Below are 17,892 nucleotides of genomic sequence, written 5' to 3'. Positions count from 1 at the left end.
AATAGTCTTAATGTTTAGTGAGCTCTTACCAGAAAAAAATGAAAGAAAAATGAATAATTTCACAGAGGTAAACCTTGGATCATTCATAGCTGCCATAACAAAATACCATGGAGTGGGTGGCTTAGAAATTTGTTTTCTCTGGAGGCTAAGAAATCCAAGATGAAGGCTTGGTGTCTCCTTGGTTTGCAGACAGTCTTCTCACTGTGACCTCACGTGACCTTTCTTATGTGCACAAGGATCCCTGGTATTTCTCTTCTTATAAGAAGGCCAGTTCTGAAATCCCCTGGAGGAGGGAATGGCAACCCACTTCAGTATTCTTGCCTGGAGAATTCCATGGACAGAGGAGCCAAACAGGCTACAGTCTGTGGGGTCACAAAGAGTCAGACAGGACTTATCTGCTATTTGTGATCCCATGTATAGTAGTCCATGGAATTTTCCAGGCCAGAATACTGGAGTGAGTAGCCTTTCCCTCCTCCAGGGGATCTTCCCAACCTAGGGATCGAACCGAGGCCTCCCATATTGCAGGCAGATTCTTTACCAGCTGAGCCACCAGGAAAGCCCAAGAATACTGGAGTGGGTAACCTATCCCTTCTCCAGGAGATCTTCCCTACCCAAGAATTGAACCGGGGTCTCCTGCATTGCAGGTGGATTCTTTACCAACTGAGCTATCAGGGAAGCCCAAATTTTACAATAAATATCCTTTTTTTGAACTGTCATTTTGGAAAATGATAAAGTCAGTAGGAATGGATTTGGGATAGATAAAGGAGTAATTTTGAAAGAAAAATGAAATAGTTCATGGCAAAATAATTATATAGTAAATAAAAGAGAAGGATGAACCAAAGCTAATAAAGATTTTCATTCAGAACTGGGGAAATGAATGAGGATGATAGAGTATGTATTAGTTCAGCTCACAATGACGTAGTTCTCCTTTAGAGTCAATGCTGAGCCTCTAGCAACCATCTTGAATAATGCATCTCTTAAGTTTGTACTTTATACAACTTGATTAGACCCAGAATAGGCAAGTTCAGCTCACAGTGACCTAGTTCTCTAGAGTCAATGCTGAGCCTCTAGCAACCATCTTGAATAGCACACCTCTTGACTTTGTATTTGATTAGACCCAGAATAGGAAGTTGTTTCACACTGGGCCGGTTAGAGGTTTTTTTTTTTTTTTTTTTTTTTTTAATTAATAGAAATCTATATTTACATACAATTTAAAAAATTCAGCCACTCAGATAGTGAACCACGACATATATGTACTTGAGAGAGATAGATTTGCCATTTTTCATATGCAGTTTCTAGTAGAGAAGCAGACAATGTCAATGTGTCAGTGGATAGAGAAAAGGAAAGAAAAGAGAGAGGAAATAAAAGCATTCAGAGAGGAACAGAGATGAGACTAAGACTCCAAATGAAGTTCCAATTTATGTTTATAGAATTTTTCTTAGACCTGGCTTCATTCATACCCTGGAGCTCTATAAAATATTCCTGTGTCCTTATCATAAGGTCTCCCTTGCCTTTTTTTAATGCATAAGTAGGTTGGCTGAGTTTTATATTATCCTAAAACTAAGACTTTTGACTGATAATAGTGAATAATAGAGGAGAATTCAGAGAAGACTTGTACAGCTTTGGAATTTCTCGTGGGAGCCTTTCTTAAAGAGAGGATAAGGTTCCAGTTGGCAGATCAGATGACTGGATTCACAGGATGACTATGGGGATATCCAAAAGTGAGATGCACGCTGCTTGACACATAGTATTAAACACACAACTTCCAATGGTCTTGTACAGTCCTGCATCACTTTTCAAGCTGAGACAGCTTTGGCTTTGAGGATAACCTCTGAATAAGGTAGTATGAAATAGAATAAAACTCTGATGCAATAAAACTTACCTGGTACTAAGCAAAGCACAGGGGAAAATTGCTCATCTGAAAATGCCATTCACCCAGAAAGAGAAAAAGGTTTAACTCAAGTCATGTTAAGACATGTAATCTTTTTTTTTTTTGCTCCAGACTTGTAGAAATATGGTAAAATCACATTAATCTTAGAATATATTGTATGTTGTGAGAACAGTGAAAGATTGTCCCAAGGAGTGTGAAGGTTAGATAAGTTACCTTCTGAGAATGACAAATGAACTGAAAAAGAAAACAAATTATATTATCTCAGAAACATGTCCATAAGATTTAGTGGAATCAGGAATACTGACTAACATGATACAGAAGTGATCCTAAGATGTGATGAATACAGAAATAGAGAAACAAAAGAGCAAATGACTAACATCATTGGCTCTTTTTTTCACTACCACAGTTGCTATCCTTTTAAATAACTTTCCTCTCTGTTTGCTTTTAGACTTTTCCACCCAAACCAATTGCATAATTCAATGGCCACTAAAAGAAATTTGATCATATGTATGAGTAATGTAGATCCCAATATGATCTTTCATATAAACTTCAAGTTTCAAATCTTTGAACCTCATGGTTTCTTATGTAGTTCTAATACTTTTTGTCTGTAATCTTTTGATTTCTATCTCATTTAAAGCCAAATGATTGTACTGCTACCTGTATATACCTTGCAATTTTATCTGCACTTCATAGCCAGCTCACTAGTCATCTGCCTGTGAAAAAAATAATCCCTTTTCCTCTTAATCACTTCATGTTCTGTCTTTCCCCTAAATGCAGTCAGTTTTTGTTTGTTCAGAAATAGGAAGGAATGGAACGTTTCTGAATATTTGAACAATGTGGATGATTACTACAAGTAGTCTACATGAATTATCAACCTCAAATGAATTATAATAATGATAAGATTAATATAATAAAGGGCTTCCCTGGTGGCTCAGAGGTAAAGAATCCGCCTATAATGCAGGAGACACAGGAGACGTGGGTTCTGTCCCTGGGTTGGGAAAATCCCCTGGAGGAGGGCATGGCAACCTACTCCGGTATTCTTGCCTGGAGAATCCCATGGACAGGAGCCTGATAGGCTACAGTTCATAAAGTATCAAAGAGTTGGACACGACTGAAGCAACTTAACATGCATGCAATATAATAAAATCTCTCTTTGATAATTCAGAAGAAACTTCAAAATCTTGGGGTGGCTTAGGCTCACAAATGCAAGCAAGAATCATTATTCAATAGCACTGCAAAATAAATCTGATTATTCAGGTGTTCTGAGTGGTTTTGGATTCTGGATAAATAGATTTTTCTAGCCTTCAAAATACAAATATTCTTTGGTCTTCTCATACTCATCTTGTCAGACTATAATCATTATGGGATATCACAGGTATTTATGTATTTGGCTATGGTATTTTGTCAATAAAATAATCCACCTTATTGGTTCTATGTTTTTTGTTTGTTGAGGATTCTTGTCATATAGATGTATTCTTTAATAATGCAAAGTGAAGTCTTGACTGTCTAAACAGATTTTCTCAACCTTGCCCTCTTGTAATGGTAAGAGAGGATAGACAGTTCAGTCCTCTGTCAGCTCCTGACCATTTGCTTAATGCTCCCACTGAAGTAAGTATACTGAGATGGTGACAGTTCCCGGTGAGTTCTGCAGTGTTACCTAGAAAGAGCATGGGCTTTGTGGTCCTACCGACCCGTGGCTGAATTTTTCCTAGTTCTGTGACTTTGGGGAATTTATTTGAATGTTTCTGAGACTGAGTTACCTCATCTGTACAACAGAGATAATAATACGTACCTGCTGCAGAGACTGCTAATGTTTTACTTTTATTCTTGGGCACAATAAACACTTTTGGCCTCTCTTGCAGACTGGTATGTCCAGGTCTGAATTCTTGCAGTGGAATGCTGGTTGGAAATGAAATGCGCCACTTCCTGCTTGACCTATAAAAATCCCCCAAGTGTGCTCTTCTTACATTTTCTTCATCCGCTGATTGGAAAGGACCCTAGAGACCACAGAGAAACAAGAACTTTAAGACAGAAGAAGCTTGGAACAGAGCCTGCTGCCACTCCTTTGCCACCCCATGAGATGTAAGCAAGAAATAACATTTATTTTGGTAAGTCGCTGACACTTGGAGTATGTTTGTTTCAGCAGTTAGTTTACCTCCTAATATACCTTTAGGATTAGTATAAGGATTACATGAGAAATATTTATTTACGTGACTGACGTAAATCAAGTGTTCAGTAAGTGATAGTTATTGTCATCATCCTTTACATGTATTGATTTAAGCATGTGAGCGTTCAGGCACTGCAGGTACCAGGATTCTCCCAAATGATCAGACCAATAGGATCTGAGTCAGCAGGTCTGACTTCTTGCTGCTCTTCTTGCAGTTAGACTGATTGGTACTTCTCAGATTCCTTAGAAGTATAAATGATTAATTCTTTTAGTTATAGATTTTTAAATTAAGTTGTAGTTGGCATATAACATTATATTAGTTTCAGGTATATAATGTTGTGATTTGATATTTGTATATATTGGGAAACAATCGCCATAGTATGTCTAGTCAACAGCCAGTTATAGATTTTGACATCACATATCTAGTCCTTTTGTTGGCCTGTTCATTTTATTTTCTGTCATTGTAACATGTGATACCCCTAACTTAAGTCACACTCTTTATACCTATAATTATGTACCATTTAGGATCCAGGGGAGAGAGACCAGACCAGTACTGTTCAATAGAAATACAGTGTAAGCCACAAACATAATTTTAAATTTTCTAGTAGTCACATTAAAAACAGTTTAAAGAGAACCCAAGTGAAATTAATTTTAATAATTATCTAGCCTAATATAGCCAACATTAACATTTTAACATGTAATCAGTATTCTTTGAATCTGTTTTTCATGCTGATTCTTTGAAATCAGTGTGTATATAACACTAACAGCATATTTTGACTTAGACTAGCCTGATTGCAAGTGTTCAGTAGCCACAGTTGTATAATGACTACCACATTAGACAGCTCAGGAACGGGCAAATGAGAAGGCCCATCACCAGTTAGGAAAAACTATGTAAATTATGTGCCACATTTTCTTTGTAGATGGAGAACAGCATTATTCTTATTGTTCTGGGAGAAAAGACGTGGAAGGGCAAACATTCACATCACCAGGTTCAGGAGATGGACATTTTACTTACGGGGTGTCGTTTCTCTGGAGATACAAGTCAGGAAACTTCTTTGCAGCTCAACTTTCTGTGGTACTTTGTATGTATTAGAAGCCTTTTCAACATGATGCTCAATGTTCATACAATTATATTTTCAACATTCGTAAATTTGTAATAAAAATATTTATAACTTTTATAGGAAAACTAACATTTTGAGCTTGTGTGCTAAGGGAAACCATACAAGAGCCTGATACACAGTGATCTTCAAAGTCTAAGTTAGTAATAAAATATTAATTTTTCTTAGGAAAAGTTAACTGCTCCTAGTCTCAGTTTTCAAAGGAAATTTAACTTTTTTTGTATAAAACATAGACTTTAGAAATCCACTACTGTATATTGAAATGCCCATCTATCCTTGTTTAATGAAAGCACAGGAATCACTTTCTGGTGTATAAAACAAAAAACAGAGTTTAATTTAAAGACATTGAATTTACCAAAGTAAACAATATTTGAATAATATGGTTGCTTTAAAGATGATGGGCAGTCACTCCCAGGAAGGAAATAATATGTTGCAAGTTTGAAAGAAAATGATTTTGTTAAGATGTCATTTCATGAAAAGGAATTAATATCTTTGATATTCAAAGCACCAAAATCAAATTTAATATACTGTGCTAGAGAAACCAGAGATAACATTTGATGGTTAGAAAAGATAGGATTTTAAGAAAAAAAAAGTTACCGTGTTTTTCTCTTCCATCATAGAAAGGAGATTAGATATGAGGCAAATTAGGGGGGAATTCAGGGGGAAAGTAATGTATATGAATCAGATGATATAAGGAAAAAATTAATAAAGTTAAATACAGATTGTTAAATGATAATGGGAAAAGGTCATATTTAATATAACTATATGTTTTTAAAAGCTATAGTCATGTTGTATAGTACATCCTCAGAACTCATTTATCTTCTTTTTTTTTTTAATTTTATTTTATTTTTTAACTTTACAATATTGTATTGGTTTTGCCATATATCGAAATGAATCTGCCACAGGTTTACATGTGTTCCCCATCCTGAACCCTCCTCCCTCCTCCCTCCCCATACCATCCCTCTGGGTCATCCCAGTGCACCAGCCCCAAGCATCCAGTATCGTGCTTTGAACCTGGACTGGCAACTCGTTTCATACATGATATTATACATGTTTCAATGCCATTCTCCCAAATCTTCACACCCTCTCCCTCTCCAACAGAGTCCATAAGACTGTTCTATACATCAGTGTCTCTTTTGCTGTCTCGTACACAGGGTTATTGTTACCATCTTTCTAAATTCCATATATATGCGTTAGTATACTGTATTGGTGTTTTTCTTTCTGGCTTACTTCACTCTGTATAATAGGCTCCAGTTTCATCCACCTCATTAGAACGGATTCAAATGTATTCTTTTTAAATGGGCCAAAGAACTAAATAGACATTTCTCCAAAGAAGACATACAGATGGCTAACAAACACATGAAAAGATGCTCAACATCAGTCATTATCAGAGAAATGCAAATCAAAACCACCATGAGGTACCATTTCACACCAGTCAGAATGGCTGCGATCCAAAAGTCTACAAGTAATAAATGCTGGAGAGGGTGTGGAGAAAAGGGAACCCTCTTACACTGTTGGTGGGAATGCAAACTAGTACAGCCACTATGGAGAACAGTGTGGAGATTCCTTAAAAAACTGGAAATAAGACCTACCTTATGATCCAGCAATCCCACTGCTGGGCATACACACTGAGGAAACCAGAAGGGAAAGAGACACGTGTACCCCAATGTTCATTGCAGCACTGTTTATAATAGCCAGGACATGGAAGCAACCTAGATGTCCATCAGCAGATGAATGGATAAGAAAGCTGTGGTACATATACACAATGGAGTATTACTCAGCCATTAAAAAGAATACTAATGACATTTTTAAGGCCACAGTATGTATTAGATGATTCTGACCTGAAGAAAAAATCCCTGATTATAATTACACTTTTGCTTTAGATAATTGGACTTTTTGTTTTCAAAACTGGCTGTGTGTGTGTGTGTGTGTGTGTGTGTGTTTGAAGGCACTGAGAAAAGAAAGTTTGGGGTAAGAAAGTTTAAAAAAAAGTTTTTTGTTAAATAAACTTAGGCCTGGGGCTTCCCCAATGGCTCAGCGGTAAAATAATCCGCTTGCAATGCAAGAGACTCAGGAGATGCGGGATCAACCCCTGGGTTGGAAAGATCCCCTGGAGGAGGATCTGGCAGCCCATTCCAGCATTCTTGCCTGGAGAATGCAATGGACAAAGGAGCCTGGTGAGCTACAGTGCATGGGGTCACAAAGAGTCGGATGTGACTGAGCACACACACACTCACACGAACTTAGGCTTAATCACTGTAGTTATAGTGCCTGATAGATAAAATTGCCTTGCCTTTAAGGAAGATCCATAATACTCAAAAAAGTTAATGCTTGTAATAAAATTTTAGCATAAAATAATCTTTTCATATCTTACATCGTTGGCTTTAACTTAAAATAAAGATATGTGGAAAATAAAGCAATATGACTTCTCAGAGAGATAATTTCTTTTACTTTCATTATCAAATAAATACTTGACTGAAGTAGGATAAAAATACTGATTTGTCTCTGTAAGACTTCAATCACTGCTTTGTGTGACTCCTACCCTGGATTTGCTATAGGTTTCTTGAAAGCTAGAGCCATAATGGCCCCTTGACCCAAGGAGCAGCTGGCTGTACAAGTCAGAGACAGAGTAGGGAGAATAATGAAAAACTTTGATTTCTATAGAGAAGACAGTGATTGAACTCTTCCTTGAAAGTTTAAATTTAGAGTCAGCATGTTTATTCATATAGCATGAAATAGGCAATCATGCCTTTTGCTGCTAATTGTGGATACCTAAATTGTGTGTTTTTGGCTTACTGTTATGGTCAATTTGGAAAAGAATAGTTTCATTATACAGTATCATCTACAGTATCCTTGGACTGTTCTGGAAGTATATGACATATGATTACTAAATTTTTATGACACCTAAGTATTGATGCTCCCCATAGTATTTAAAACTAATTTAACCATATTAATCTCCTAAATTCACATTTTAATGAAGCCAAAAATCCTAATAAGCTTCAAGTGCTTAAAGTTAATGCTGCAGGAAATAGTTCATGAGATTTCTTCATTTATTAAAAAAATTAAAAATGGCTCTCTTGAGGTATGTATGCATCAAGTATGGAAAGGTATGTACAGTCTATTAAAATTTAGCATCACACATATGTTTATAGCTTTGTTGCTCAAACACTTTGATATGAACTGGTTTATGTGTGAAAAACATGAATTTCTATCTCATCATGCTGACTAGAAACTTCTTCAGATTGTCCAGTGGCTTGAGAGAACTCAGTTTAACATTTTAAAGTGTCAGTTCCCCAAAATGTATGTTACTTAATAAGTTTTGTACTTAAATATTACTGTTTTCACAGATAATATTTTAAAAGACTTGATCCTCCATATTGCTAGGTTGTATTATTTTCCTCAACTATTCACGGCTTTTCCTGTAGGAGGATTAGCTTTCTCAGCCCTGGCTTGCCCCTGTGCTCTTCTTCAGCTAATGTGGACATGAATGGTAGATATATATTATCTAAGGAAAACTGTTACTTGCTGTCAATCGTTCTTTTTTTCACAAGAAGTGTTCATCACAGATGGGGATGTTCCTTCTGCTTGGCTCCTAGAAATATGTGTGGGACAGAACCACAGTCAGTCTCCAGCCAGTTTATGATGTGATGTTAGCCAGAGATAAACCATCATTCTTATAAACAACAAGATTTGAGGGTTGCTTCCTAACCACAGCAGAAACTAGTGAAAACTGACTTCTCAGACTATAATTATAGCCTGTGTTGAAAGAAAAAAAGGAAGAGGCTTAGGAGGTCTATAACTATAATTTAACTCTGCTCCACCAACCTCCACTTCAGCCTACAATTGCTTGGGTCCAATCCATTCTTTTTTTTTTTTTTTTCCCCTTGAGAATTTGAACTAAAAGACATAGAATGTTGTGTTCAGTTATGGTGGACTTGAGTTGAAAGGTGTTGAAGAGGAAGGTTAGAGGTGGCTTTATGAGTCAAAGTTATGAGGCTGCAGGCGGTATGAGTGAAAGCTAGTATGCAAGTTATGATAACAGCATTTACTGAGAGCTCACTCTGGGCACACATTGCTTCAAGCACATTCTGTCTCTTTTGACCCTCATATGCATGCTTATGAACACAGCCCATATTGAGACTTACAATTGCAATCAGATCAGATCAGATCAGTCGCTCAGTCGTGTCCGACTCTTTGCGACCCCATGAATCGCAGCACGCCAGGCCTCCCTGTCCATCACTAACTCCTGGAGTTCACTCAGACTCACGTCCATCGAGTCAGTGATGCCATCCAGCCATCTCATCCTCTGTTGTCCCCTTCTCCTCCTACCCCAAATCCCTCCCAGCATCAGAGTCTTTTCCAGTGACTCAACTCTTCGCATGAGGTGGCCAAAGTACTGGAGCTTCAGCTTTAGCATCATTCCTTCCAAAGAAATCCCAGGGCTGATCTCCTTCAGAATGGACTGGTTGGATCTCCTTGCAGTCCAAGGGACTCTCAAGAGTCTTCTCCAACACCACAGTTCAAAAGCATCAATTCTTCGGCACTCAGCCTTCTTCACAGTCCAACTCTCACATCCATACATGACCACTGGAAAAACCATAGCCTTGACTAGACGGACCTTTGTTGGCAAAGTAATGTCTCTGCTTTTCAATATGCTATCTAGGTTGGTCATAACTTTCCTTCCAAGGAGTAAGTGTCTTTTAATTTCATGGCTGCAGTCACCATCTGTAGTGATTTTGGAGCCCAGAAAAATAAAGTCTGACACTGTTTCCACTGTTTCTCCATCTATTTCCCATGAAGTGGTGGGACCAGATGCCATGATCTTTGTTTTCTGAATGTTGAGCTTTAAGCCAACTTTTTCACTCTCCTCTTTCACTTTCATCAAGAGGCTTTTTAGTTCCTCTTCACTTTCTACCATAAGGGTGGTGTCATCTGCATATCTGAGGTTATTGATATTTCTCCCGGCAATCTTGATTCCAGCTTGTGTTTCTTCCAGTCCAGCATTTCTCATGATGTTCTCTGCATATAAGTTAAATAAACAGGGCGACAATATACAGCCTTGACGAACTCCTTTTCCTATTTGGAACCAGTCTGTTGTTCCATGTCCAGTTCTAACTGCTGCTTCCTGAAAAGATCATGGTGCTTTGTCATCACTTCTCTAGTGGGAGCACATACCAAGTATGATTTCAAATAATAACAATTAGTTGCAAAAATTACTTCTTTAATGACTATTTTGATGCTTTTTCATACCCATTAAAATGTTTTATCATTTCATCTTGACAACCCTGCTTTGCTGGTACAATGAGTAATCCTTATTCTGTCTACAGGGTAACATATCATTACATTTGAAATAGGTACTAATTATTATTACGTTTTATAAATAACAGAAGCCTGAAGAGGTTAAACTGTTTGTCTATGGTCTTTTAGATAGTAAGGGTTAGAATTGAGGTTCAAGCTCAATTTTATAATAGGTATCAAAATCAGTGTACTCAGCCATGGCAGGAAAAAAAAAAAGATTAGCGGCTAGGCAGCTCCTGAGAGACAGCAAGAAGGATCTATGCTCTTTTATTATTATTTTTCTGCTGCTCTGTGCTACATGTGGGATCCTAGTTCACCAACCAGGGATCAAACCTGCACTCCCTGCAGTGAAAGCACAGAGTCTCAACCACTGGACTTCGAGGGAAGTCACAGGATCTATGTTCTGGATTTCCCAGTTTCTAGTTCCCAAGAAGCCTGGCTATACTTAATATACTGCTTTTACATGTAGGGTGGGGTTGGGGGAAGGGAAGGGAAAGGGAGGCCAAGAAAAATGCCCTCATCCATTTGCTTTTAGTGTTACTCTCCATTAGTGGTATCCTTAGCACTACTAAATTTTACTAGGTTTTATAAAATGACTGTTCAGCTTTCACCAAAGTCTTCTTTCTCAAAGGCCACAGACATGATTGCAGATAGCTAGGCTGGGGCAGATTGAACGACACCTATGCAGAATGTGTAAAAATTTGGCAAACTAAGACTTTGTTACTTGATCAAACTTATTGTGCCTGGTTCTTCTGCCTCTTAGAATACGTCCTGTCTTCTGTTGTTCCTTAGTACCTCATGTAAAAGTTTCTCTAGTGTAGCGACTCAGTTTCTCAGATATAGCTTGTCCATTTCTGAGCCCAAATGGTAGTGTTAAGAGTATTTATTCTCTAATCAGACTGCTTTCAATAGCATTACCTGCTAGGCATATGACCTTGGATAAATTACTTCCTAAGTCTCTGTTAAAGTACCCACCACATTGGGCTGTTGGGAAGCTTGAGTGAGTGAATACATGTAAGTTCCTGGCACAGGCTGAGTGATGAATGGATATTGACTGCTTTGTTATTTATCGTTTACTTACAGTGCCTACTGCGCTTGTTGGTGTTGAGTCGCTAAGTTGTGTCCAACTCTTCTGTGACCCCATGGACTGTAGCCCACTTGGCTCCTCTCTCCATGGGATTTCCCAGGCAGGAATACTGGAGTGGGTTGCCATTTCCTTCTCCAGGGGCTCTTTCCAACTCAGGGATCAAGCCCAAGTTTCCTGCATTGCAAGTGGATTCTTTACCACTGAGCCACCAGGGAAGCACTAGTGTGCTTACAGACTGATAATCCTTTGAAATAACTTTGAGGCCTACAGTTTCCAATCTGATAGTTTAGAAGCCCAGAATCTAAATTCATCAAAATGCTTTAAGCCTTTAAGGTATTTTGATTTTTCTCTTAAAAGGGAGTTGAAATATTGAAAGGATCTTTCAAGTCAAGTCTCCCCTGAAGGCCTCTGTGTTGCTGTTCTCACTGGCCAACATTATTCAGTTTCACTGCAGGGCATGGTGCAAAGGAATTCCTTACTCTAATTGTAGCTGGATTGACCCTGGTGAGGGCTACCTGGCGTGCCTGCTTAGTTGCTCAGTCATGTCTGACTCTTTGTGACCCCATGGACTGCAGCCCACCACGCTCCTCTGTCTGTGGATTTTCCAGGAAAGAATACTAGAGTGGGTTGCCATTTCCTATTCTGGGAGATCTTCCTGATCGAGGGATCAAACTCATGTCTTTTGCGTCTCCTGCACTGGTAGGCAGATTCTTTACCACTGTGCCACCTGGGAAGATGCTTCTAAGGATATCCTATAGGGACTAAAATTCAAGACCTTCCGCTGTCTAATTTTGATCTGAGATTTTAAGACTTAAAGTTTTGCCACATCCTTCCCTTTTATACTTCATGGGCTTTTGGTAATTGGTGGTGGAGTAGGGAGCTTCCCCTTGTGAATCACAAGGCATGGGCAAGAATTCTAGGTTCTCTAGAGGAGCGGGATGGGGGCAGTGGGAGGGAGATTTAAGAAGAAGGGGATATATGTATACATATAGCTGATTCACTTTGTGGTACAGCAGAAACTAACACAGCATTGTAAAGCAATTATACTCCAGTAAAAAAAGAAAAAAAAAAAAAAAGAATTCTACGTTCTCTATCATCTGCAAGTGCAGCCTCTGAGCTGTTAGGAATCTTCAGCTTGGGGTATCCAAAGCATGCAGCCATATTGACTATAGAGTTTAGACTAGTGATTTTCAAATTTCAGCATGCATCAGAATCACTTGGAGGGCTTATTAAAACATAACTGTTGTTCTTTGTGTTCTCAATTTCTGATTCATTAGCTTTAGGTGGGGTCTGAAATGAACATTTCTAACTAGTTCCCCAAGATATGATGTTGCTGGTCCAGATATCTAGAAATATTCCTATAATTGTTATGCTGAAAAGTGTTTAAAATGTAAATTGTGTCTTCTCTTCATAGAGATTTTGCCACTCAAGAATCTTTTTATTAACCAATATCACATCAAATATGGGTACATTTGACCAGCAGACACAACTCTAAAAAAGTTATTGATAGGGACTTAACATTGAATTTGCTCTCGGAAACCAAGGTATTTAATTAAAGCATTCATTTGTATGCTTTTTATTTTGTAATCATAAAAGTTAAACTGAAGTATATCTGCATGAAGTACAAAGATAAGAAAAGTCAAATTTAACAATATAAAACAGATTTTTTTTTTAGTGATTGAAACTTTTAATCTAAAGGTATTTTTTTCAACTTTACTGAAGTATGGTTGACAAATAAAAATTGTGTTTATTTAGATTGTACCATGGGCTTCCCAGGTGGTGCTAGTGGTAAATAATCTGCCTGTCAATGCAGGAGATGAAAGAGACATGGGTTCGATCTCTGGGCCAGGAATATCCCCTGGAGGAGGGCATGGCAACCCACTCCAGTATTCTTGCCTATAGAATTCTACGGACAGAGGAGCTTGGCAGGCTACAGTCTGTAGGGTTGCAAAGAGTCAGACATGACTGAATCGACTTAGCACACACACATGCAGGTTGTACAATATATGAGTTTTCTAAAGGTATGTAATGTAACATAGTGAAATGATGACCACAGTCCAATTAATTAACACATCCATTGCATCACGTGGTTCATGGTGGTGGTTTAGTTAATAAGTCGTGTCTGACTCTTGTAATCCTGTGGACTGTGGCCCGCCAGGCTCCTCTGTCCATGGGATTCTCCAGGCAAGAATGCTGGAGTGGTTTGCCATTTCCTTCCCCAGGGATACTGAAACAAATTTTTAAGAAGAATAAGGCAGCTTTACTTTCTATGTTTTAGTTGCTCAGCCGTGTCCTACTCTTTGCGACCACTACTAGAATGGCTTGCCATTTCCTTCTCTAGGGGATCTTCCCAATCCAGGGATTTAACCCATGTCTCTTGTGTCTTCTGCATTGGCAGGTGGATTCTTTACCATCTGAGCCATCAGGGAAGTCCAGGTTTACTTTGAGGGACTATATTTTTTATTGGCATCAAAATATACTGTAATCTAATTTGAAAGGCCTACAATACCACTGCTGAAACAATAGTCTTTGCTGAACACTAATGAATGAGACTTGAACATATTTACTCCCAACAAGTCAATGTGCTCAAGAGGTATGTGAATTGATATTAATGACAAACATGTATTAATTGTTTATTATATGCCAGGCATTGTGCCAGATTCTTTTCATGTACCAACTCTTTTCATCCCCATCAGTTCAGTTCAGTTGCTCAGTTGTGTCTCTTTGCGACCCCATGAATCGCAGCATGCCAGGCCTCCCTGTCCATCACCAACTCCCGGAGCTCACTCAGACTCACGCCCATTGAGTCAGTGACGCCATCCAGCCATCTCATCCTCTGTTGTCCCCTTCTCCTCCTGCCCCCAATCCCTCCCAGCATCAGACTCTTTTCCAATGAGTCAACTCTTCGCATGAGGTGGCCAAAGTACTGGAGTTTCAGCTTTAGCATCATTCCTTCCAAAGAAATCCCAGGGCTGATCTCCTTCAGAATGGACTGGTTGGATCTCCTTGCAGTCCAAGGGACTCTCAAGAGTCTTCTCCAACATCACAGTTCAAAAGCATCAATTCTTCGGTGCTCAGCCTTCTTCACAGTCCAACTCTCACATCCATACATGACCACAGGAAAAACCATAGCCTTGACTAGACGGACCTTTGTTGGCAAAGTAATGTCTCTGCTTTTCAATATGCTATCTAGGTTGGTCATAACTTTCCTTCCAAGGAGTAAGTGTCTTTTAATTTCATGGCTGCAGTCACCATCTACGGTGATTTCAGAGCCCCCCAAAATAAAGTCTGATACTGTTTCTACTGTTTCCCCATCTATTTCCCATGAAGTGATGGGACCGGATGCCATGATCTTCGTTTTCTGAATGTTGAGCTTTAAGCCAACTTTTTTACTCTCCTCTTTCACTTTCATCAAGAGGCTTTTTAGTTCCTCTTGACTTTCTGCCATAAGGGTGGTGTCATCTGCATATCTGAGGTTATTGATATTTCTCCCGGCAATCTTGATTCCAGCTTGTGCTTCTTCCAGTCCAGCGTTTCTCATGATGTACTCTGCATATAAGTTAAATAAGCAGGGTGACAATATACAGCCTTGACGTACTCCTTTTCCTATTTGGAACCAGTCTGTTGTTCCATGTCCAGTTCTAACTGTTGCTTCCTGACCTGCATACAGATTTATCAAGAGGCAGATCAGGTGGTCTGGTATTCCCATCTCTTTCAGAATTTTCCATAATTTATTGTGATCCACACAGTCAAAGGCTTTGGCATAGTCAATAAAGCAGAAATAGATGTTTTTCTGGAACTCTCTTGCTTTTTCCATGATCCAGCGGATGTTGGCAATTTGATGTCTGGTTCCTCTGCCTTTTCTAAAACCAGCTTCAACATCAGGAAGTTCACGGTTCACATATTGCTGAAGCCTGGCTTGGAGAATTTTGAGCATTACTTTACTAGCATGTGAGATGAGCGCAATTGTGCAGTAGTTTGAGCATTCTTTGGCATTGCCTTTCCTTGGGATTGGAATGAAAACTGACCTTTTCCAGTCCTGTGGCCACTGCTGAGTTTTCCAAATTTGCTGGCATATTGAGTGTAGCACTTTCACAGCATCATCTTTCAGGATTTGGAATAGCTCAACTGGAATTCCATCACCTCCACTAGCTTTGTTCGTAGTGATGCTTTCTAAGGCCCACTGGACTTCACATTCCAGGATGCCTGGCTCTAGGTGAGTGATCACACCATCGTGATTATCTGGGTCGTGAAGATCTTTTTTGTACAGTTCTTCTGTGTATTCTTGCCATCTCTTCTTAATATCTTCTGCTTCTGTTAGGTCCATACCATTTCTGCCCTTTATCGAGCCCATCTTTGCATGAAATGTCCCCTGGTATCTCTAATTTTCTTGAAGAGATCTCTAATCTTTCCCATTCTGTTGTTTTCCTCTGTTTCTTTGCATTGATCGCTGAGGAAGGCTTTCTTATCTCTTCTTGCTATTCTTTGGAACTCTGCATTCAGTTGCTTATATCTTTCCTTTTCTCCTTTGCTTTTTGCTTCTCTTCTTCTCACAGCTATTTGTAAGGCCTCCCCAGACAGCCATTTTGCTTTTTTGCATTTCTTTTCCATGGGGATGGTCTTGATCCCTGTCTCCTGTACAATGTCATGAACCTCATTCCATAGTTCATCAGGCACTCTATCTATCAGATCTAGGCCCTTAAGTCTATTTCTCACTTCCGCTTTATAATCATAAGGGATTTGATTTAGGTCATACCTGAATGGTCTAGTGGTTTTCCCTACTTTCTTCAATTTCAGTCTGAATTTGGCAATAAGGAGTTCATGATCTGAGTCACAGTCAGCTCCTGGTCTTGTTTTTGTTGACCGTATAGAGCTTCTCCATCTTTGGCATATGACCATTTAAAATAGATATTGATGTCCTTATTTTAACAATGAGAAGACTGAGGCTCAGAAAATGATTGGCCTTGGTCGTATGTCTAGGTATTATTTGTGTGAAATTCTCACTCTCAAGTTTATGCTTCTAATCAGTATTCTATACAGATTTTAGTGCAGGGAGGAACTGAGAAGTCACTGCATTGTCACCTTTTAACAACCTTTCCTCCTTCAGAGGACTCACTCTTACCCCTCATGTACACCGCTTCTAGTACATTTCTAGTCATTTATCTCTATTAAGAGATTTCATTTTTCATTTGCATGTGAGAAAGAACATTTACATGAATGTGTTTGTTCTGGCCTTTTAATCTTTTCTTTTTTGTTAATTAAAGGCTCTGTTTCTTATTCAAGAAATTTTAGGCAGTATTATGCAGGAGACTTTTTTTTTTGAATAAAGTAAAATCTTTTTTTTGGCCACACTGTGAAGCATGTGGAATCTTAGTTCCCCAACCAGGTGTTGAACCTGTGCCCCCTGCAGTGGAAGAGTGGAGTCTTAACTGTTGGACTGCCAGTTAAGTCCCAAACTAAAATTCTTGTTTCTAAAATCACGAGATTCCTGAGGTTAAGTCTAAAAGCTGACCTGCTAGTATTACACTATTTGGATTATTTGGATCGTAGGAAAGAAAGAGTGGAATTCTTGGTTCTGTTGCATTCTTTCCTCTGGCCCTGCTCCTGATTAGCTCTGTGAAATTGGCCAAGCCACCTGCCCTACTTACATCTTAGATTCCTCATTTACCTTTTATTCTATGCCTTCGTATTTTGGTACTTCTGTAGCATGATCTTCTCTCTGAACACAATGTTTACTCATCAAAGGGTGAGTACTTTCAATAATCAAGCTTATTTTATTAGTGAAAAGCAAAGAGACAGTGTTGAGGACTAAAATTGCATTGCATGCATCTTATGTATACCTCTAACTTACTTTATAGTCCAATTTATTGTGTTTATTTCTTGTTGTAGGGAGATAGTTTTTATAAGAACTATTCTGTTCTGTTGTTTCCTTTTTTTTTCTCACCAAACATTCTATGAACATTACTCTTGAAATGCTTGATCCGAGCTAAGTTGACAAGTGCTTATTTTCCTTCCTGAAGCAAAAGTCCATTAACTCTTCAAAAGGTTTCACACCATAAGATTTCCATTACTCCAAATATTCTCTCTAATTCAGATTGACAGGCTTCCCACTCCATCAAACACTTGATAAAATATTGTGTTATTTGTGTCTTCAGAAAAGCATGACAAAAAAAGTGTAAAGCAATGCATATATAAATTTCACTTCTAGACTAACGAAAACCAAAAAAAAAAAAAAAACCAAGAAAAATGAAATTATATGTTCTTTCAGCAATTACTTTATTCATTAATTAAATATTTATTAGAAAAAATTTTTGACATGTATACACTGCTA

General features: G+C 38.5%; 1 long non-coding RNA gene across 5 annotated transcripts in view; it reads left to right on the top strand.

Annotated features, from left to right (window-relative positions):
* The window catches only part of LOC129619645 (uncharacterized), a 41,387-nt gene that overhangs the window by 2,112 nt on the left and 21,383 nt on the right, over positions 1 to 17,892 (top strand). For 4 of the 5 annotated variants that reach the window (XR_008698000.1, XR_008698001.1, XR_008697998.1 and 1 more), the window contains exons 2-3: positions 3,754 to 3,999; positions 4,979 to 5,140. This is a non-coding gene — a long non-coding RNA (uncharacterized LOC129619645). Of the gene's footprint in view, positions 1 to 3,753; positions 4,000 to 4,978; positions 5,249 to 17,892 lie in introns of those variants that run through there. The other variant, XR_008697997.1, reaches the window with a different exon arrangement.

The sequence above is a fragment of the Bubalus kerabau genome, chromosome 9 (assembly GCF_029407905.1).
Source record: "Bubalus kerabau isolate K-KA32 ecotype Philippines breed swamp buffalo chromosome 9, PCC_UOA_SB_1v2, whole genome shotgun sequence".
Lineage (NCBI taxonomy): Eukaryota > Metazoa > Chordata > Mammalia > Artiodactyla > Bovidae > Bubalus > Bubalus kerabau.
Note: the sequence above shows the minus strand (reverse complement) of the source record. Positions and strands in the feature narration are given on the sequence as shown.